The sequence below is a fragment of the Bubalus kerabau genome, unplaced genomic scaffold (assembly GCF_029407905.1).
Source record: "Bubalus kerabau isolate K-KA32 ecotype Philippines breed swamp buffalo unplaced genomic scaffold, PCC_UOA_SB_1v2 scaffold_76, whole genome shotgun sequence".
Classification (NCBI taxonomy): Eukaryota; Metazoa; Chordata; class Mammalia; order Artiodactyla; family Bovidae; genus Bubalus; species Bubalus kerabau.
The window spans coordinates 621,219-643,484 of NW_026577930.1; the positions used below are offsets into that span (position 1 = coordinate 621,219).

The following is a 22,266-nucleotide window of genomic DNA, read 5'->3' on the forward strand; positions in this document are numbered from 1 at the left end:
CAAGATTGCCAGGAGAAATATCAATCACCTCAGATATGCAGATGACACTACCCTTATGGCAGAAAGCAAAGAAGAACTAAAGAGCCTCTTGATGAAAGTGAAAGAGGAGAATGAAAAAACAGGCTTAAAACTGAACAAATGAACATCATGGCATCTGGTCCCATCACTTCATGGCAAATAGATGGGGAAACAATGAAAACACTGAGAGACTTTATTTGGGGGGGGGCTCCAAAATCACTGCAGATGGTGACTGCAGTCATGAAATTAAAAGACGCTTGCTCCTTGGGAGAAAAGCTATGAACAACCTAGACAGCATATTAAAAAGCAGAGACATTACTTTACCAACAAAGGTCCGTCTAGTCAAAGCTATGGTTTTTCCAGTAGTCATGTATGGATGTTAGAGTTGGACTATAAAGAAGACTGAGTGCCAAAGAATTGATGCTTTTGAACTGTGGTGTTGGAGAAGACTCTTGAGAGTCCCTTGGACTGCAAGGAGATCCAACCAGTCCATCCTAAAAGAGATCAGTCCTGGGTGTTCATTGGAAGGACTGATGCTGAAGCTGAAACTCCAATACTTTGGCCACCTGATGCGAAGAGCTGACTCATTTGAAAAGACCCTGATGCTGGGAAAGATTGAGGGCAGGGGGAGAGAAGGGGATGACGGAGGATGAGATGGTTGGATGGCATCACTGACTCAATGGACATTTTGGGTAAACTATGGAAGTTGGTGATGGACAGGGAGGCCTGGAGTGCTGCGGTTCACGGGGTCACAAAGTGTTGGACACGACTGAGCAACTAAACTGAACTGAACTAAACAGGAAACTCTCTTTCCAGTGGCTATAAAATCAATTTTCTGAACTGAACATTCTCTTCACCTATCATCTTTTCCCTTGAGATTAAAAATATTTATGTACCTGTTTTAGCTCTCCTTAGATATTTTTTAAAAAATAATTTAACTTATTTATTTTTGACTGTGTTAGGTTTTTTTTTGCTGTGTGAGCTTTTCTTTATTTGTGACAAGCAGGGACTCCTCGTCATTGTGGTGCACAACTTCTCGTTGCAGTGGCTTCTCTTATTGCAGAACAGTCTTTAGGCATACGGGCTTGGTAGTTGTGGCTCCCAGTATCTACAGCACAGGCTCCATATTTGTGGCCCATAGACTTAGCTGCTCAGTGGCATGTGAGCTCCTCCTGGACCGGGGATTGAACCTGTGTCTCCTGCATTGGCAGGCACATTCTTCACCACTGAGCTACCAGGGAAACCTCTCCTTAAATATGTTGAACATAGGAACAGTCTTGGACGTTTTTATTTATGTGCCTTGTGCACCTTGGGTGCTCAGAAAATATTTATTGAATGAAGCAAAAGATTTATCCTGTGGATGTTGAATAACAATTTAAGAATTAGAGGATAAGGTACTATTTACAAAAATGATTACACCAGGTCATTAATTGGTCTCCATTTTAAGGAGTCTTCATTATTCCTAAAGATTTCTTTGAATATAGGTTAAAATCTTAAACATAGTGTAGAGTTTCATTTGTGTGCTTATGTTAGAAAGAAGAAGAGGGTTAAGCACAGATGGATGGCTGAAGAGACAGGGAGGCAATAGAGCAGCCTGAATCCCCCCCCCCTTTTGGCATGGGGAAATGTAGGAATTTCCAGTGGTCATGGCCAGGATTACCTGGCTAGAGCAATTTTGCTAATAGCCCAATCAAGGAGGCTGGCTATCAGATGAGGCACCTTAGCAACAAGAGGCGATAGGATGTTCTGCTACATGGGATGCTCTTCTGTCAGAGAGCAGCAGAAGAGTAGGGCTTCTTGGAGACTCATGAAGAACCTTGATATATGTCCAATAAGCAGATCAGTATTTAGGCATTGTCGCACAGAGGGCATCTTCAGCCTGTCAACATGAGAGAAACTGGAATAGCCACAATGAGGATTAAGCTTTAAAGAAAGAGGAAGGGGACTTCCCTGGTGGTCCAGTGGTTAAGATGTAATGGTTTCAATGCAGGGGATCCAGGTTTGATCCCTGGTCAGGGAACTAAGATCCCACATGTGGCGTGGTGTGACCAAAAATAATTCTTTTTTTAAAAAACGGAAGGAGGTGTCTCAGAGCCAGACCCTGCCAACACCTTTCATCTCAAACCCCATAGTCAGGACCACCACTCAAGCCTCACCTGAAGATAAGGAAAGGAGATGAGATTTTTTTTTTAAACTTGGAAGTTAATGCTTTAATTCAAACCAAATTTTAACACCCCATAGTGGCCACAAAACTAGGGAATCTTCATGAGATCATATTGCTGCACTGGAAAGGGAGATTCAACACTGGATAGGAGATTCCTTCATCACTGGATAGGAGATTCTTCCCCTAGAGAAGACAGTACAGTAACTGGCAACACTACAGCCACTTTATTTTCAGATTCCACCAAGCTGAAACTTCTCAGTAAACCCAGTTACATTAGTCAACAAAGGACTGTCTTGGTCTTCTAGGGCCAGGTACTGGGTGACTTAAACAACAGATATTTATTTTCTCACAGTTTTTGGAGGCTGGGAAGTCCATGATCAAAGTTCTGTCAGGTTTGGTGTCTAGTGAGGGCTCTTTCTGTCTTGCAGAAGGCCATCTTCTTGCTGGTGGGGTGGATAGGGGTATGGGATGAGATGAGATGAGGTGAATCTCTAGAGTTTCTTCCTTTTTTATAAAGTCACCAGTTCTATCAGATTAGAGCTCCACCCTGATGACCTAGTTTGACCTCTCTCACTTCCTTAAGGGCCTTATCTCCAATACAGTCTCATGGCAGGGGGTGGGGGGGGGTGGAGGGGTTGTAGTGCTTATGACTACATCTTGACTAAAGTCAACATATGACTTTAGGGGTACACAATTCATTCCACAGCAAAGACCTCTTACCATGAGGCAGAAATTATTTACCAACACAACAGAATAGAGCAAACCAGGCTAAAAAATGATTTCCCATTCTATCCCAAATGCCTGTGTGCTAAGTTGCTCTAGTCGTGTCTGACTCTCTGCAACCCCATGGACTGTAGCTCACCTGGCTTCTCTGTCCATGGGGTCTCCTAGGCAAGAATACTGGAGTGGGTTGCCATTTCCTCCTGCAGGGGATCTTCCTGATTCAGGGATTGAACCTACATCTCCAATGTCTCCTGCATTGCAGGTGGATTCTTTACCTGCTGACCCATCAGGGAAGCCCCAAATATCCCAAATGCCTGGATATTGCAATTTCAAATAGAAGCAAGAGCTTTCAGACCTTCATTAAATAAATCTTGGATATATGGTCATGATTAAGACCAAAGGAACTAAAAAGCTGATTGGAAATTAAGACGCTCAGTCATTTGTCTCCAATGCTGAGGTAGTTGATGCTGCCAAATACTGGGGGACTTTGGGGAGTGAAATTTCAGAATAATTTATCATGGCTTAAAAGTCAAAATATGTTCTTCAAAAATTAACATGTGCCATTGGCAATCTAGAGCTCAAAAGAAGCAAGCCAAAACCTACAATCAACAATACATTGGAGAATACAGATAGTAGGAATTAAATTGAAAATTTAAGGCCAAGTCCCCTCCCACCTAAAAAGGTTGTAACTGAAATCCACTTGTTAAGTCAGAATAGAAAATCTGCTCTTAAGAGATGTTTCTGACTTCCAGTTTTAGGTCTGACAAATAAAGAACTTAGAAGTACTCACAACAAGAAAACAACTGTTCTCAAGGAAAAAATCAACAATTCTTGTATTCAACAGAGAATGGAGCTCCTTGGCAAACTCCTGCCCTCCGAACTGGAGAGACAAAGAAAGAAAAAGCCATAACACTAGAGGAAATTTTAGCCTCTGACATCACAATTACAGCAAAAAGTGTACACAGCCTACTGCTTCCCAGTCAGATAAATTTAAACCTCACACTCCCTCAGATCCTTTTACCCAATACATCATGTTTGGCTTTCAATTTTTAAAAATCACAAGTCATACAAAAAGACAAAAAGCACAATCTGAGTGAACAAAGGAAGCATCAGAACCAGACTCAGATATGGCAGAGAGTTTGGAATTATCAGACTGAGAATTTAAAATAACTATGATTAATATGCTAAGTGTTCCCAAGGGAACAGTAGACAAATGCAAGAAAAGATAGGGAAGGTAAGAGAGATGGAACTTTAAGAAAGAATCAAAAGAAAATGCTAGAAATCAAAAACACTGTAACAGAAATGATGAATGTGTTTGATGGATTCATAAAGAAAAGAATAAGTTAACTTAAGGATATATCAATAGAAACTTTCAAAACTGAGAAACAAACAGAAAGGAATGAAAAAGACTGAGCAGAATGTTCAAGGACTGTGGGACAGTTACAAAAAGGGTACATGTGTGTAATATCAATACTGAAAGGAGCAGAAAGAGAGAAAGGAACAGAAGAAATATTTGAAGTTTTAAAGGCTGAGAATTTTCAAAAAATAAAAGACAGACACCAATCCACAGATCCAGGAAGCTCAGAGCACAACAAACAGGATAAATACCCCCCAAAATCAATATGTAAGCATATCATATTCAAACTGCAAAAAATCAAAGATAAAAAGAAAATCTTGAAAGAAGCCAGAGAAAATAATGCCTTACCTATAGAGGAATAAGAACAATTCAACTGGGGTTACCTTCAGAAACCATCCAAACAAAAAGAGAATAAGGTAAAATGTTTAAAGTATTGCTGACTGTGAAGATGGCGGTGAGGGGGAAGCTAATGGCAGTGATGGGAGACGAGGACACCATGACTGGCTTCCTGCTGGGTGGCATAGGGGTGCTTAACAAGAACCACCACCCAAATTTCCTGGTGATGGAGAAAGATACTATCATCAGTTAAACTGAAGACACATTCCGGCAGTTTCTAAACCAGGATGACATCAGCAGCATCCTTATCAACCAGTACATTGCAGAGATGGTGCAGGCACGCACTTGATGCCCTCTGGCACTGCATTCCAGCCATACTGGAGATCCCATCCAAGGAGTACCTCTGTGATGCTGCCAATGTCTCCATCCTGTGCAGGGCCAGGGGCATGTTCATGGCTGAAAACCTGCACTAAGGGACTCTCCACGGCCATGTAGCCTCTCCCTAGGCTTACCATCAGCCCTTGTCTAAGATGTGAGCCTCTGAGTTCCAATTCCCTGCCCCTTCCCACTCCACTGAGAGGCTAGGCGAGGTGCTTCCAGGTACCGGGGCTCTTCCATTAAAATCAAGGCTGGTTAGGGTAAAAATAAATAAATCAATGAAAATTAAGAGAGCAGACACAAATTACTGGTGTCAGAAATGAAAGCAAAACCAGCACTACTGATCCCATGGACAGTAAACAGATAATTTAAAAATACAGTTGACCCTTTAATGACACTGGTTTGAACCATGCAAAATTTTTTCCAATAAATACAACAGCACTACATGATCTACAGTTGATTGAATCTTGGATGCAGTACCATGAATGTGGAGAGCTAACTATAAAGTTGTGCATGAATTTCTTATTGCACAATGAATCACTATCCCTAACCCCCATGTTGCTCAAGGGTCAACTATATTTTGAACAACTTTACAACCGCTAATTTGATAAAAGATGAAATGGACCAATTCTTTGAAAGACAAAATCGGCCAAAACTCACACAAGCGGTAATAGATAATCTGAGTAAATCTATAACCATTAAAGAAATTGAAATCAGTAATTAATAACATTCCAAAACATAAAACACCAGGCCCAAATGGTTTCACTATTTTTTTAATAAAAAAAATTTAACACCAAAAACATTTTGTATTGAGGTATAGCCAATTAACAACGTTGTGATAGTTTCAGGTGAACAGTGAAGGGACTCAGCCATACATATACATTTATCCATCCTCCCCCTAACCCCCCTGCCATCCAGACTGGCATTTAATATTGGGCAGAGTTCCATGTGCTATACAATAGTTTTTTGTTGGTTATCCATTTTAAATATAGCAGTGTGTACATGACCTTCCCAAAGTCCTTCACTATCCCTTCCCCCCTGCCACTATGAATTTGTTTTCAAAGTCTGTGAGTCTCTTTCTATTTTTTAAGTAAGTTCAGTTGTATCATTTCTTTTTAGATTCCACGTATAAGGGATGTCATATGATGTTTCTCCTTCTCTGTCTAACTTACTTCGCTTGGTCTGACACTCTCTAGGTTCATCCATGTTGCTGCAAATGGCCTTATTTCATTCTTTTTAATGGCTGTGATATATTCCATTGTATGTATGTACCACATCTTCTTTATCCATTCCTCTGTCCATGAACATTTAGGTTGTTTCCATATCTTGGCCATTGTAAACAGTGCTGCAATGAGCATTGGGGTGCATGTATCTTTTGGGGCCATGTTTTTCTCTGTATATATGCCCAGGAATGGGATTGTAGGGTCATATGGTAGTTCTAACTTGTTTTAAGGAGCCTCCATATTGTTCTCCATAGTGGCTGTACCAATTTACATTCCCACCAACAGTGCAGGTGGGTTCCCTTTTCTCCACACCCTCTCCAGCATTTGTTATTTGTGGATTTTTTGATGATAGCCATTCTGACTGGTGTGAGGTGATATCTCATTGTGGTTTTGATTTGCATTCTTCTAATAGCTAGCAACAGAGAAGGCAATGGCACCCCACTCCAGTACTCTTGCCTGGAAAATCCCATGGACGGAGGAGCCTGGTAGGCTGCAGTCCATGGGGTCGCTGAGGGTCGAACACGACTGAGCGACTTCACTTTCACTTTTCACTTTCATGCATTGGAGAAGGAAATGGCAACCCACTCCAGTGTTCTTGCCTGGAGAATCCCAGGGACGGGGGAGCCTGGTGGGCTGCCATCTGTGGGGTCGCACAGAGTCGGACACGACTGAAGTGACTTAGCAGCAGCAGCAATAGCTAGCAATGTTGAACATCTTTTCATGTGCCTATTGGCCATCTGTATGTCCTCTTTAGAGAAATGTCTATTCAGGTGTCTGCCCATTTTTTTAGTGGGTTGTTTGTTTTGATGCTATTGAATATCATAAGCTGTTTATAAATTTTGGAGACTAATCCCTTATCAGTCACATCATTTACAAATATTTTCACCCAGTCTGTGGGTTGTCTTTTTGTTTTGTTTATTGTTTCCTTTGCTGTGCAAAAACTTTTGAGTTTAAGTAGCTCCCATTTGTTTATTTTTGCTTTTATTTCCATTATTCGGGGAGATGGATTAAAAAAGATGTTGCTGTGATTTATATCAGAGAGTGTTCTGCCTATGTTTTCCCCCAAGAGTTTTACAGTATCCGGTCTAACATTTAGGTCTTTAATCTATTTTGAGCCCATTTCTGTGTATGGAGTTAAAGAATGATCTAATTTCATTCTTCTACATGTGACTGTCCAGTTTTCCCAGCACCATCCATCAAAGAAACTGTTTTTCCAACATTGTGTAGCCCTGACTCCTTTGTCATAAATTAATTGACCATAAGTGCATGGGCTTATTTCTGGGTTTTCTATCCTGTTCCATTGATCTATATCTCTATTCTTGTGCCAGTATCATACTGTTTTGATGATTGTAGCTTTGTAGCATAGTCTGAAGTCAGGGAACCTGATTCCTCTAGCTCTGTTTTTCTTTTTCAGGATTGCTTTGGCTATTTGGGGTCTTTTGTGTCTCCATACCAAATGGCTTCACTATTGAATATCACCAAACATTTAAGAAGCAAATGATACCAATTCTCTAAAGTCTGCTCCAAAAAATAGATGCAGAGTGAACACCTCCTAATGCATTCTATGAGGGTCAGCATTATCTAATACCAAAACCAGGCACAGACATTACAAGACAAGAAAACCACCAATGGATATCTCTCATAAGCATAGATTTAAAAATCCTCAGCAAAATATTAGGAAATCAAATCCAGCAATATATAAAAAGTATTATACCCCAAAACTCAGTGTGTGTTCTAGATATCCAAGGGGAAGTTCAAAATTTTAAAGTCAATTAATGTAATCCATTACATTAACAGGTAAAGAAGAAAAATCATATGATCACAGTAATAGATGCAATAAAAGCATTCAGCAAGATACTATACCCTTTCATGGTAAACTCTAAGTAAACCAGAAAGAGGGGAAATTTCTTCAACTTGATAAAAAAAAATCTGCAAAATGGCTACAATTAACATCATTATTATTGATGAGAAATTATAAATAGATGCTTTCCCCCCTAAGATGGGCAACAAAGCAGGTATGTGCCCTCTCACTACTCTTTATCCAAATTATACTGTAAGTCCTATCTAATGTAATAAAAAAGATAAAAAATTAAGGAAAATGTGTACAGATTGAGAAGAAGGGAATAAACTCTCTTTGTTTGCAGGTGATATTATTGTCCATATACAAATGTCAAAAAAATTAACCAAAACCCCTTCTGGAACTAATAAGCAATTGTTGCAAGGGCGCCAAGTCTGTTACTTTCCTATATGTCAGCAGTACACTTTTGGAATTTAACAATAAAAAGCATAATATCATTTATGTTAGCAGCAAAAAATTAAAATACTTAGGTATAAATATAATAAAATTTTATAAGGTCTATGTAAGGAAAACTGATGAAAGAAATCAAAAGTCTTAAATAAATGGAGAGATATTCCATGTTCTTCTACAGGATGACTTGATACTGTTAAGGTGTTAGTTATCCTTAATGTAATCTATAGATTCAACTCAATTCCAATAAAAATCCCAGCAATTTACTTTGTGGATATCAACAAACTGGTCATAAAGTTTATATGGAAAGGCAAAAGATCCAGAATAACCAATTCAACACTCTAAAAGAACACAGCTGGGAGACTGAAAATCCTCTAAATCAAGACTTACTCTAAAGCCACAGTAATCATGACAGTGTGGTATTGTTAAAAGAATAGACAAATCAATTTAATGGACCAAAGAGCCCAGAAATAGACCCATACAAATATAAGCAACTAATTGTTGACAAAGGAGCAAAAGCAATCCAGTGGAAAAGAATAGTCTTTTCAACAAATGGGGCTTAATAGCTGCAGATTCACATTCAGGAAAATGAATCTAGACACTGACCTTGCATCTTTTATGAAAATTGACTCAAAATGAATCATAGGCCAAAATATAAAATGCAAAAATATAAAACTTCTAGGAGATGATAGAAGAGAAAATCTAGGTAACCCTGAGTTTGGCAATGAGTCTTTAGATACAATGCTAAAAGCATGCTCCATGAAAGAAAAAATAGCTAGATTGGATGTCATTAAAATGAAAAACTTACTCTGCAAAAGATACTCTGTTAAGATAATGCAAAGACAAGCCATACCCAGGGAGAAAATATTTGCAAAAGCACATCTGATGAAGGACCTGTATCCACAACATATACAGAACCCTTAAACCTCAACAACAACAACAACAACAAATGGACAACCCAATTTAAAAGCTGGTGGACAGTTTATCAAAGTAAATATATAGATGGCAAATATGGCACATATGAAAAGATGCTCCACATCATATGTTATTAGAGAATTATAAATTTAAATATCAGTGATATATTACTACATACCTACTATCATGGCCAACATCCAAACCCCTAATGACATCTAAGGCTGGTGAGGATATGGAGCAACAGGAATTCTCCTTCATTGCTGGTGGAGATGTAAAATGGTATAGCCATTTTGGAAGACAGTTTGGAAATTTCTCACAAAGCTAAACATAGTCTTGCTGTATTTTAGCATTCATGCTCTTTGGGACATATCCAAATGCATTGTTAATTATGTTCACATAAAAACCTGCACAGGAGTATTTATGGAAGATTTACTTATAAATGTCAAAATTGGAGGCAACCAATATGTTTTTCAGTAGGTGAGTGGAAAAACAAATTGTGATGCAGTCACGCAATAGAATATTATTCTGTGATAACAAGAAATGAGATATGAAGCCATGAAAAAACATGGTGGAAACTTACAAGCATAGTGTCACCTGAAAGAAGCCAATCTGAAAGAATTCCCCAGTAGTCCAGTGGTTAAGACTCTGTACTTCCACTGCATGTGGCCTGGGTTTGATCCTTGGTCAGGGAACTAAGATCCCACATGCTGTGTGGTGGGGCAAAAACAAAATTGTTTTTAATTAAAAAAGAAGAAACCAATCTGAAAAGGCTACATACTATGTAATTACAACTATATGACATTCTGGAGAAGACAAAACTATGGAAACAATAGATAGATCAGTGGTTACCTGGTGTTGAAGAAGGGGAAAAGGATGAATAGTTGGAGCATAGGGAATTTTTTAGAGCAATGAAATGCTTCTGTATCAGAGACAGAGGAATGAGAGGGCGAGAGGAGGGAAGTGGGGAGGGGAAAGGGGAAACAATTCATGCAGGTCAGCATTTTCTACATAAATGGACATGTTTTATATCTGTGCTGTCCAATATGAGAGCCCTATATAACTACTGCCCCTGGAGAAGGGATTGGCTACTCACTCCAGTATTCTTGGGCTTCCCTTTTGGCTCAGCTGGTAAAGAATCCTCTTGAAATGCAGGAGATCTGGGTTCGATCCCTGGGTTGGGAAGATCCCCTGGAGAAGGGAAAGGATACCTGCTCCAGTATTCTGGCCTGGAGAATTCCGTGGACTGTATAGTCCATGGGTTTGCAAAGAAACATGACTGGGTGACTTTCACTTGTAACTACTGAATACTTCAAACACAGATAATGCAGCTAAAGAACTGAATTTAAAATTTTATTTAATTTTCATTCATTTAAATTTAAATAGTCACATGTGACTAATGGTTAATATATTGAATAGCACATGTATATATACTTTTCTCAACTGAGAAAATTCAGTGTTTAAAAAAAACTCATTGGGTAAGTCATTTTGAGAGTGTACCACACTTAAAATATTAACTTTAAATATTTTGGATATTAAAAAAACTAATACAATTATGTAAAGTTTAAAAATAAAATAAAATTTAAAAAAAATTAAAAAAAAAAAAGTAGATTTATGTTCCTCCTCCCGGAAATTTATTTGAGGGAAAAATGCATGAACAATTAAATAACAACTGAAATGTAACCTATGAAATGTAACCTATACACATAAACTACAGACACTACTTTCAGCTATGTGAGGATATAAAGAAAATTATAAAGATAAAAGTAAAAAGAGGTTAATAAATATTTTTTTTTGTTGTTCAGTTGCTAAGTTGTGCCCAACTTTTTGTGAGCCCGAGGACTGCAGCACACCAGGCCTCCCTGTCCTTCACTATCTCCCAGAGCTTGCTCAAACTCATGTCCATTGAGGGTTGCATAAATAAATATATGGAGAAGTCTTAAAAAGGAATGGAAAAAGAATATTTTGTGTGACCTAAAACCTGTTTTTATTCTTACCTACCAAAAATTCTAAATATTAATAGTGCCCTAGGAGGGTTTCAAGTAACATTTTGAGCCATTCTCGTTTTATTCATCCTGTCACAATTTGGACAGTGTGAGGCTTGTATTTTAATAAATGTCCACAGCTAGCCAGAAAATATTCATTACTGAAGGAAAACTCAGCAGTTGAAAATGATCACCAAAAATGTTCATAGAAGTTCCAGGATAGCTATGGACTTCCAATTATTATGTTTGAATTTAACTGAAAAATACCTTATCTTCTGGGAAAGCCTTAACCTCTAAAAGTTTAAAACTTCATTGAAACATGTATATTATCATATGTGAAATAGATCGCCAGTCCAGGTTCAGTGCATGAGGCAGGGTGCTCAGGGCTGGTGCACCGGGATGACCCTGAGGGATGCGATGGGGAGGGAAGTGGGACATGTACACCCATGGCTGATTCATGTGACTGTATGGCAAAACCCACCACAGTATTGTAAAGTAATTAGCCTCCAATTAAAATTAAAATAAACAAACAAAAATAAAAAATAAATGAAGCGCTAACAAGACATCAAAGTGGCTAACAGTGTGGCTTCTCCTCAGATTCACTTGAGACTTATTTTAAAATCCAGATTCCAAGGTTGCTCCTGATTCAGCCTGGAAATGTGTATTCTGAATCAACTTCCCAAGTGATTTTGATTAAGGCAGAAATGGAGCCCATTCTTTTTAAGAACTCGCAATTTCTGTTGCCCACTGCTTTTCCTCAACTAATGCTGAGAGACTGGAAAGAACTCACCACTCCCCCAGTGTCTGGTTGTTTTATTTACTTCCAATGTTCCCACTTCCCATCCCACTCGCTCCAACACACAAACTCTGCTTTCCCTACATCATTTGTGTGAGTCTCTGCAGCATGACTGTGCATTCTAGACATGTGAATAGACTCTGAATTCAACAAAACTTCCTTTAAACAGAGCCCTAATTAAAACAGTGCTGCTTTAATTTCAACACCTATTTATTTATATTGGTGGCTCAACAGTAAAGAATCCACCTGCCAATGCAGGAGATGCAGGAGACGTGGGTTTGATCCCTGGGTAAGGAAGATACCCTGGAGGAGGAAATGGCAACCTGCTCCAGTATTCTTGCCTGGAGAATCCCATGGACAGAGGAGCCTGGCAGGGTTACAGTCCGTAAGGTCACAAAAGAATTGGACACAACTGAGCGACTAAAACAACAATATCTTTGTATCCTTCATTGATCATTTGATATTGTTCTGGATATTGACTACTTAGTGTTTTTTGTCATTACTCTTCATGTGGACTCCATTTTGTTCTTTAAATAGCTTACCTACGTGTTCATCTTCAGCAAAAAGCTGAAAGCCAGGGAAGTCTTGGTTCTATCAATTTTGACTTGAATGCACATTTGATAAAATCCAGAACTTACAGACATCTCATCTAGACCTCTTGCTTTCAGTCACAAATGTCACATTCAATCCAACTCATTAAATCTAACAAATATAGGCCCCTTGGTCATTGAGTGTTTAGTAGATATTAAAGTCTGAAGAAAAATTGCATTCTGCATTCTATATTACATTCCTCACATCCATCACTAACAAAGCCTGAAGTTCAAATCCTGATACTGGATTTTTGTTTCCCTTTATTGTTGCTCTCTGAATAGCATATGCAATTTTCAAGCTATTGTCTTTGTAGGATTCTTCTTTTCAAAGAAAAATCATTGTCAATGGCTTAAGGAAAACCCTGCCATAATCAAAGCAGTCATAGTCATTGGATGACGAAAAATAGGGAGGAATAATTTGAAGTGCATGACGAAAAATAGGGAGGAATAATTTGAAGTGCAGCAATCTTTTTCCAGGGGCTGAGTTTCTTTAGCCATCTGCAAACTGAAAGGAACTAACTAGGTGGTAGCATTCCGCCATTGTTCACTAGGTGGCTTGTGTATGCCAAGCTGAGATTTTTTCAGAGTCTTTCAAAACTGCCTGATAACAAATAGAAAGAATAGTTTGATGACAGCTGATGCCTCTGAGTAGTGGAGATTATACTGTTGTTTTTCTTTGTGCTGTTCCTATTTCCCTCCCTCTCTATTAATGATCAATTGAAACATTAATATTCTGGGATAGATTTTTATAACGAGATGGAAAAATCAGCAGAAATGTAAGAATGATTTTTCTAAAACTAAACTGGGATTTTGAAAAACTGATAATCCACTTAAACATTGATGGAGATGTTTTTATTTTGATCTGGGTTGCTTGCTCTATAAGGAAAGACTGGTATATGGTAGCACATAATTATAAAACTTGAAGCTGTCTCCCAGTATCAGTGGATACCTAAAGATTTTTTTTTAAATGAAGAGAACTTTAGTAAAGTCACAAAGCCTTGTTTCAGTTCATTGATGAATGATTTTATAATATTATAAAATCATATATATATATATATCCAAATGTCATAGAGGGAAATATTAAAATACTAAAATCCTATTGAAGAGGGTTTGCTAAAATATATGCCAGAGGCACAGATTTCAGAAATGGTTCTATTTAATATCTTTATTAATTAGCTAGTACATGACTAAAACAATATATTAACGACAGGCGTGAGTTTTGTTCCACTGAAAGAAGACACTAATGAATACTAAAATTACTCAGAAGATGCATTAATATAGCTCTAAATACGTTACTCATATGCTGTTTTTTTTTTTTAATGTCAGCTATCTTGAACCCCTACCTTGTTTCTCTTTTGTTTGAAATCCTTTGAAATGCAGCATTTAAGAAAGTAACTTGATCAAATCAATGCATTTCTAACTACCTGGCTAGCCTAAGTCCAGATCACAAGATAAAGACTGGGTTTGTGTTATAGCTTTGCCTGGGAAACTATTTTCGTTTTTAAATTTATTGGAACTGTAAAGAGGAAAGTGGATATGCGCTTTCAGCTGTACTCTACACTTCTACAGGCATCTCTGGGTCATGGCTCTGAAACCCTGTCTCTACTCTCTGCCTTTGCCTTTCCCAGATCTACAATGTGTGTCTTCTGCAGGAACTTGGAGTTAACTGGTCATTGTAAGAATAGCAGAGAGGATACCAGTAACTTCAACCCTAACATCTGGAGAAGTCCAGAATCAGGTCTTTTGAAGGACACAGTACACTGTACCACTTGGATGAATCACAGGCATTCATGTAACATCCATTGCCACATTCCACTTCCACTATGCAAAACTGGTTCCTAACATGGAATTTCTCTCTTGTGGTTTCCAAACATTCCTGTTATCCACTGAGCCTGAGCGCCTACCCTGGATTCACACCTTTTTTGATTAGGTCCCCTACAACTGGGCTGACTCAAGCATATTATCCCCCTTAGAGCTTTGGGTTCTTACAAAATATACATCTACTCTCCTTTGAGTAGCCATAATATAGTATCATTCTTTGGTGAATTTGGGATGACCTATAGTTAACATGGGCTTCCCAGGTGGTTCAGTGGTCTGCTTGCCAGTACAAGAGACAAAGGTTTGATTTCTGGGTCAGGAAGATCCCCTGGAGGAGGAAATGGCAACCCACTCCAGTATTCTTGCCTGGGAAATCCCATGGACAGAGCCTGGTGGGCTATAATCCATGGGGTTGTGAAGAGTTGGACACAACTGAACAACTGAGCATAGTTAACATATGACCCTTAGAGTATGTCTCTCAGTGATCAAATATGTCAAGCAAGTTTTGGATGTGGTTTGAAATTCTGGAAAATATAAAGAGTTAATATTTCAAGTCACTTATTAAGCTCCTTGTGTCTTAGATATCATCTTTATTGGCACTAAAACAGCTATTTTGTTTTGAAAATGTCCCTGGCCTGTATTTCTTGCCCCATCCAAGGGCCACTACATTGTCACTGAAAATAGCAGAAAAACATAAGCTGAAGATCTGCCAGGAATATTGCAGACAGCACCTCCAAAATGTTCAGTGCCAAAGTCCTGAGAATCAGTGTGAAAAAAAAAATGGCAGGAGGACATGTTTTGATAGTCAAATATGTTAAGAAAACGCATCACGCTATGTTATCCTTCTTGGTTTCTCAGTACGTATTGGCATATTGAGTGATTTGGGAAGTCTTGCAGTGAAAACAAAACTAGAACTTAACTTTGTTTAAATGATTTGCCTGTTTTATGAATAGCACCTAATACTATTTCACAGGCCCTGTTTTTGAAAATACTGATGTCAGTACCACTCCAGCACTGTTTATGGGGTACATTTGATTCCCTGTAACAATGTCTCAGCAAGACAGGCTGGTACAGTATGATGTTCCACCTGTCATTGCTGTCATTCCCTCCCTAATAGGTCCCTGGTACATCTTCAAACCTGCTTTTTACCATGTACCATGATTTCTCCAAATACCTCCCATATCAACTGAGAATAATATAGCTCCAGAAGGGAGGAACTTCAGAGGCCTGCTCCATCCCTGCTGTGAGACCTGGGAGGCCCAGACAGAGTTTCAAGCTAAGGACCCTCACTTCCCCAACAGGTCGATTTGCCAGACATCCTGTTAATGAAAAACCAGGTCCTATATTTCTTTGTCCCGTGTTATTTTCTCCTCAGACAACTCAAGGAAGTGAGGTCTGAAGGGGATGACCCTGTTAGGCAAAGAGAGGAATTCCATACTCTGTCAGGAGTCAGGGTGAGCAACCAGCATGAGCAGTGAAGGGACTGCTGCTGCTGCTGCTAAGTTGCTTCAGTTGTGTCTGACTCTGTGCAACCCCTCAGATGGCAGCCCACCAGGCTCCACAGTCCCTGGGATTCTCCAGGCAAGAACACTGGAGTGGGTTGCCATTTCCTTCTCCAATGCATGAAAGTGAAAAGTGAAAGCGAAGTCACTCAGTCATGTCCGACTCTTCACAACCCCATGGACTGCAGCCTACCAGGCTCCTCCATCCATGGGATTTTCCAGGCAAAAGTATTGGAGTGGGGTGCCATTGCCTACCCCCAAAGAGAGGGTGTTCCCCCAGAGTCTAGGCCTTGGGAGGACCCAGATGGAGGTGACCATATGAGGTGCCTCCCTCACTTCCTTTTTGGAGTTTCAGAAAGATAAAAGCCTTGGTCTGAAGGGAGATGGCCTCAGGTCAGTACAGTGAGTAACCCAGTAACTGCTAGGAGTCACAGGGAGGACACTGAGTGAGGACTGAGGGGACCACCCACTTAATACAGGTTCACTTAACAGAGCCCAATTCTGCCTACCCTGCTGTGAGCCCTGAAAGTGAAAGAAAGAGTTAGTCGCTCAGTCGTGTCCAATTTTTTGTGCCCCCATAGACTGTAGCCCATCAGGCTCCTCTGTCCATGGAATTCTCCAGGCAAGAATACTGGAGTGGGCTGCCATTCCCTTCTCCAGGGCATCTTCCCAACCCAGGGATTAAACCCGGGTCTCCTTCACTGCAGACAGATTCTTTACCATCTGAGCCATCAGGGAAGCCCACTCTGAGCCCTGAGAAGTCTCCAGTTGGGTTGGCTGGTGGAGCTCTGAAATGCCTTCTCAGTTTCTTCAAGTGCTTATGGGACAAACAGGCCAGGAGACCCATGAGGCCCTAGAACACTACACTTAGAAAAAGTCTGGTGGAGTTGGCCTTCATCAGAGCACGCAAAGTTGAGTTTACCAGCTGGCACCACTTCCAACTTCCCCCTCTTCCTTAGCCTGTGAGGTCCCATTGCCATGCCTCCTACCCACACTCTTGCTTACTGGTACCAACAAGAGCCACCATGCCTCAGTATGAGAACCAGTGGTGCAGCACATATGAACAGTGCTTTCAGGACCACAAGGAGACCCAAAGACTCAGCATCAGGAGTGTTCATAGGCACCTCATCAAGCATATCAGCTGAAGATTCCAGTGGTCAAGCAGAGGAACAAAGTCAGAGAACCATGTAGTCAGAGAACCACGCAGCTTTGCCAGACACTAAGAAGTTACCCAAACACACTTTAGATTAGAAAGTGGTTTTGTTGGTGATTTTACTGGGGTTCAGTTATCAAATGAAAGAGGCCCTCACAAATTCAGACATGGTGAATGTCAGAAAAAATGATGAGCACTTCACTTCCTGGGATCCCTAGGAGAGTCTCTGAGCATATAGAGCTGGTCTTTGGGGTGGGTGTGAAGGGAGTGGGCAACTCCTATGTCCTTCTCAAAAAACTGGACCTCACCTAAGATGTGAGGCTGAGTTATGTAAAGGGCATGCATGCATAAGATCAACCCCCTGGTGACTGTTCTGCACCTAATATTCAAGTGTATCACAGTGGGAGGGATGGGACGTGTCCTGTGCTCTTGTCCCAGAGCAGGTGAACACAGTATGCAAATTATATGTTTCATTCACATCGTTTCCAGGGAGTTTCTGAGAAATAAGTGTGATTCTCCTTCGAGGCAGGATGGTAAGAAGCCACTGGGCACCTTTGCACTAGGCGGGGAGGGTCAGAGACCTCAATATCAGACTGGCTTTTAAATTAGTTATTGTGTATAATTTGCCATTGTACAGGAGACAGGGATCAAGACCATCCCCATGGAAAAGAAATGCAAAAATGCAAAATGGCTGTCTGGGGAGGCCTTACAAATAGCTGTGAAAAGAAGAGAAGCGAAAAGCAAAGGAGAAAAGGAAAGATAAAAGCATCTGAATGCAGAGTTCCAAAGAATAGCAAGAAGAGATAAGAAAGCCTTCTTCAGTGATCAATGCAAAGAAATAGAGGAAAACATCAGAATGGGAAAGACTAGAGATCTCTTCAAGAAAATTAGAGATACCAAGGGGACATTTCATGCAAAGATGGGCTCGATAAACGACAGAAAAGGTATGGACCTAACGGAAATAGAAAATATCAAGAAGAGATGGCAAGAACACACAGAAGAACTGTACAAAAAAGATCTTCATGTCCCAGATAATCACGATGGTGTGATCACTGACCTAGAGCCAGACATCCTGGAATGTGAAGTCAAGTGGGCCTTAGAAAGCATCACTACGAACAAAGCTAGTAGAGGCGATGGAATTCCAGTTGAGCTATTTCAAATCCTGAAAGATGATGCTGTGAAAGTGCTGCACTCAACATGCCAGCAAATTTGGAAAACTCAGCAGCGGCCACAGGACTGGAAAAGGTCAGTTTTCATTCCAGTCCCAAAGAAAGGCAATGCCAAAGAATGCTCAAACTACCACACAATTGCACTCATCTCACATGCTAGTAAAGTAATGCTCAAAATTCTCCAGGCCAGGCTTCAGCAATACGTGAACCGTGAACTTCCTGATGTTCAAGCTGGTTTTAGAAAAGGCAGAGGAACCAGAGATCAAATTGCCAACATCCGCTGGATCATGGAACAAGCAAGAGAGTTCCAGAAAAACATCTATTTCTGCTTTATTGACCATGCCAAAGCCTTTGACTGTGTGGATCACAATAAACTGTGGAAAATTCTTCAAGAGATGGGAATACCAGACCACCTGACCTGCCTCTTGAGAAATCTGTATGCAAGTCAGGAAGCAACAGTTAGAACTGGACATGGAACAACAGACTGGTTCCAAATAGGAAAAGGAGTACATCAAGGCTGTATATTGTCACACTGCTTATTTAATTTATATCCAGAGTACATCATGAGAAATGCTGGGCTGGAAGAAACACAAGCTGGAATCAAGATTGCCGGGAGAAATATCAGTAACCTCAGATACTCAGATGACACCACCCTTATGGCAGAAAGTGAAGAGGAACTAAAAAGCCTCTTGATGAAAGTGAAAGAGGAGACTGAAAAAGTTGGCTTAAAGCTCAACATTCAGAAAACGAAGATCATGGCATCCAGTCCCATCACTTCATGGGAAATAGATGGAGAAACAGTGGAAACAGTGTCAGACTTTATTTTTCTGGGCTCCAAAATCACTGCAGATGGTGACTGCAGCCATGAAATTAAAAGACGCTTACTCCTTGGAAGGAAACTTATGTCCAACCTAGATAGCATATTCAAAAGCAGAGACATTACTTTGCCAACAAAGGTCCGGCTAGTCAAGGCTATGGTTTTTCCTGTGGTCATGTATGGATGTGAGAGTTGGACTGTGAAGAAGGCTGAGTGCTGAAGAATTGATGCTTTTGAACTGTGGTATTGGAGAAGACTCTTGAGAGTCCTCTGGACTGCAAGGATATCCAACCAGTCCATTTTGAAGGAGATCAGCCCTGGGTGTTCTTTGGAAGGAATGATGCTGAAGCTGAAACTCCAGTACTTTGGCCACCTCATGCGAAGAGTTGACTCATTGGAAAAGACTCTGATGCTGGGAGGGATTGGGGGCAGAAGGAGAAGGGGACGACAGAGGATGAGATGGCTGGATGGCATCACTGACTTGATGGACGTGAGTCTGAGTGAACTCTGAGAGTTGGTGATGGACAGGGAGGCCTGGCGTGCTGTGATTCATGGGGTCGCAAAGAGTCAGACACGACTGAGCGACTGAACTGAACTGAACTGAAGTGATAATTTGCCAAACCCTGTATGTTCTAGGTTTTAGGTGATGATTAAATTATTGAAGACAAGGGTAGATTAGATGGAAGGACTTTTCATAGGGAGGGAAGTTGTTGATCCTTAACACAGATTTTGGAGAAGGCAATGGCACCCCACTCCAGTACTCTTGCCTGGAAAATCCCATGGACGGAGGAGCCTGGTAGGCGGCAGTCCATGGGGTCGCTAAGAGTCAGACACGACTGAGCGGCTTCACTTTGACTTTTCACTTTCATGCATTGGAGGAGGAAATGGCAACCCACTCCATTGTTCTTGCCTGGAGAATCCCAAGGACAGAGGAGCCTGGTGGTCTGCAGTCCATGGGGTCGCACAGAGTGGGACACGACTGAAGCGACTTAGCAGCAGCAGCAGCAGCAGCAACACAGATTTAGGGGATTTGTGTTGCATCTATCTGGGGATGTGTATCTTATACCCATATTAAATAATTTATCATGTGATAGGGAAATATTATGTAGTGTTTCTTGTTATTCAGCATTTTGAGTGATTGGATTTTATTTATTTTTAAAAACATTCATTTATTATTTATTTATTTGTCTGTGCCAGATCTTACTTGTGGCATGTGGGATCTTCAATCTTCGTTGCACCATGCAGTATCTTTAGTTTTAGCATGCAAACTCTTAGCTGTGGCATGCGGAATCTAGTTCCCTGACCAGGGTTTGAACCCAGGTCCCCTGCATTGGGAGCATGGAGTCTTCGTCACTGGACTACCAGGGAAGCCCCTGGATTTTCTTGGTTCTAGGATGCTACATATTTTCTGGCTTCTGCTGGAGTTAAAAAAAAAAAAAAAAAACCAGACTGAATTATATCATCAGGGTCCAAATTAATCACAGTAATGCATGCCATGTTGAAGTCTCAACACAGGCCAGTCAATGTGCCAGATACTTAACACATTTTAACTACATCCCACCAGTTCTATAAGACAGAGCTTTTATCAAACTCACTTCACAGATGCAGAGCCTGGTGCTCACGGAGTTGTCATGTGGCTGTTAAGGGACAGATTTGAAACTTGATCCAGGTCGGGATTAGTCAAGGGCCCAGTCAAGAGCCCACATTACCCCAGTTCTTCCAGTCTGAGGCCCACCTTGTGTTTCTTATATTCAGTTTTCTTTTCTTCCTAAAAATGCAACTCAGGCAATTAAAAAAAAATCTGTGCTTATACTACTGGATTGGAATACTTTCCCAGAGCAATGTGAGTACCAAAATAAATGACAGGGATGAATAAAGAAAAGAAAGCTAGTACTCAGTGACAAAATGATCATCTACATATGCAATGTCAGCTAACTCAAAAGATCAGAGGCTCAGAAAATCATGCTGGACAGTCCCTTCCCCATAAAATATAAATCTCTCAGAACAGAATTTACATCAGAATCTAAGTCTGGTTGGTGAAGAGAAGGAAAATATGAGTGTATTTTCCCCACATGACAGAATACCACCTGTATGGAATTCCTGCCTTATGCTTCAGCTTCTCCATCTCACATCACTCCTAAGACAGGGACCAAGGTTTGTGGTAAGGACACTGCTCCGTGTTTGCAGGAATGAGGCATTTCTCAGGAAGCCTTTAACCCAAAAGGAAAGAGCCAAGAGGAGGGTCTAACTGTTAGAGGGCGTGGAAGACCAAGACCCCAGAATACAGGGGAGTCACACCTAGACAGTTTTCCATCTGCTATCGGACTTAGCCCCAGAGAGAGATGGCAGGCTGAGCACACCCTCACGTATTCTTCAGGTTTCTCAGGGACTTAACAGTCTTGGCCTAAAAACAACAGAAAGAGGTAACTAGAGAGTGTCAGTCTTTGATAGATATGACTGTGGGGACCCTGAATGAGGAATGATGGAAGGACCTAGTCAGAACAGTGGGGTTTCTGTGAAGTCTTGCTCAGGCCATCAACCCTTAGAAGTCCAAAACAGTGCTGGCTTGATGTGGCTAATCCTGGCTTCCAGTTGGAGGGCCCCAGAAGGGGAGTATCTTGATTTAATGGGAGCAGCTTCAAGTTAGCAGAGAGTAGAGTCCCTTGCCTGGTCAGGTATCTGGCCAGAATCTGAACAAGAATAATGGAAGCACTCACCCCACAACAGAGAAGCCCCATGAATTCCCCAATGCTGTCAGCCCTGAGATGCCCAGGACAGGTGTTTGAGGTAGAGGTACCCCCTCAGCCTCCCTAGTCAGTCTTATGAAGATGAGGACCCTGGACTGGTGGGACAGCCACAGATCTGCAGAGAGAAAACCCAGGCCTTAACAAGAGTCCAAAAAAGTATTAACAGGAGACCTCCAAAACCAGAGGGAGACAAATAGAATTCAGTAAATTCTTAGCCCTGACAGATCCAGAAGCACTACTTGTGAGTGGTCCCCTCATTCCACCAGTGTGATCTCAGAGAGGGCAAGGCCTCCTCTAGCAAGATCAGACCCCAGTTCTGCACAGTGGGTA

The 22,266-nt window shown here is 40.7% G+C and overlaps 1 pseudogene; it reads left to right on the forward strand.

The window, feature by feature from the left end:
• The first annotated feature begins 4,710 nt into the window (after positions 1–4,710).
• Positions 4,711–5,071, forward strand: LOC129641122 (V-type proton ATPase subunit F-like; annotated as a pseudogene).
• The last annotated feature ends 17,195 nt before the right edge of the window (positions 5,072–22,266 follow it).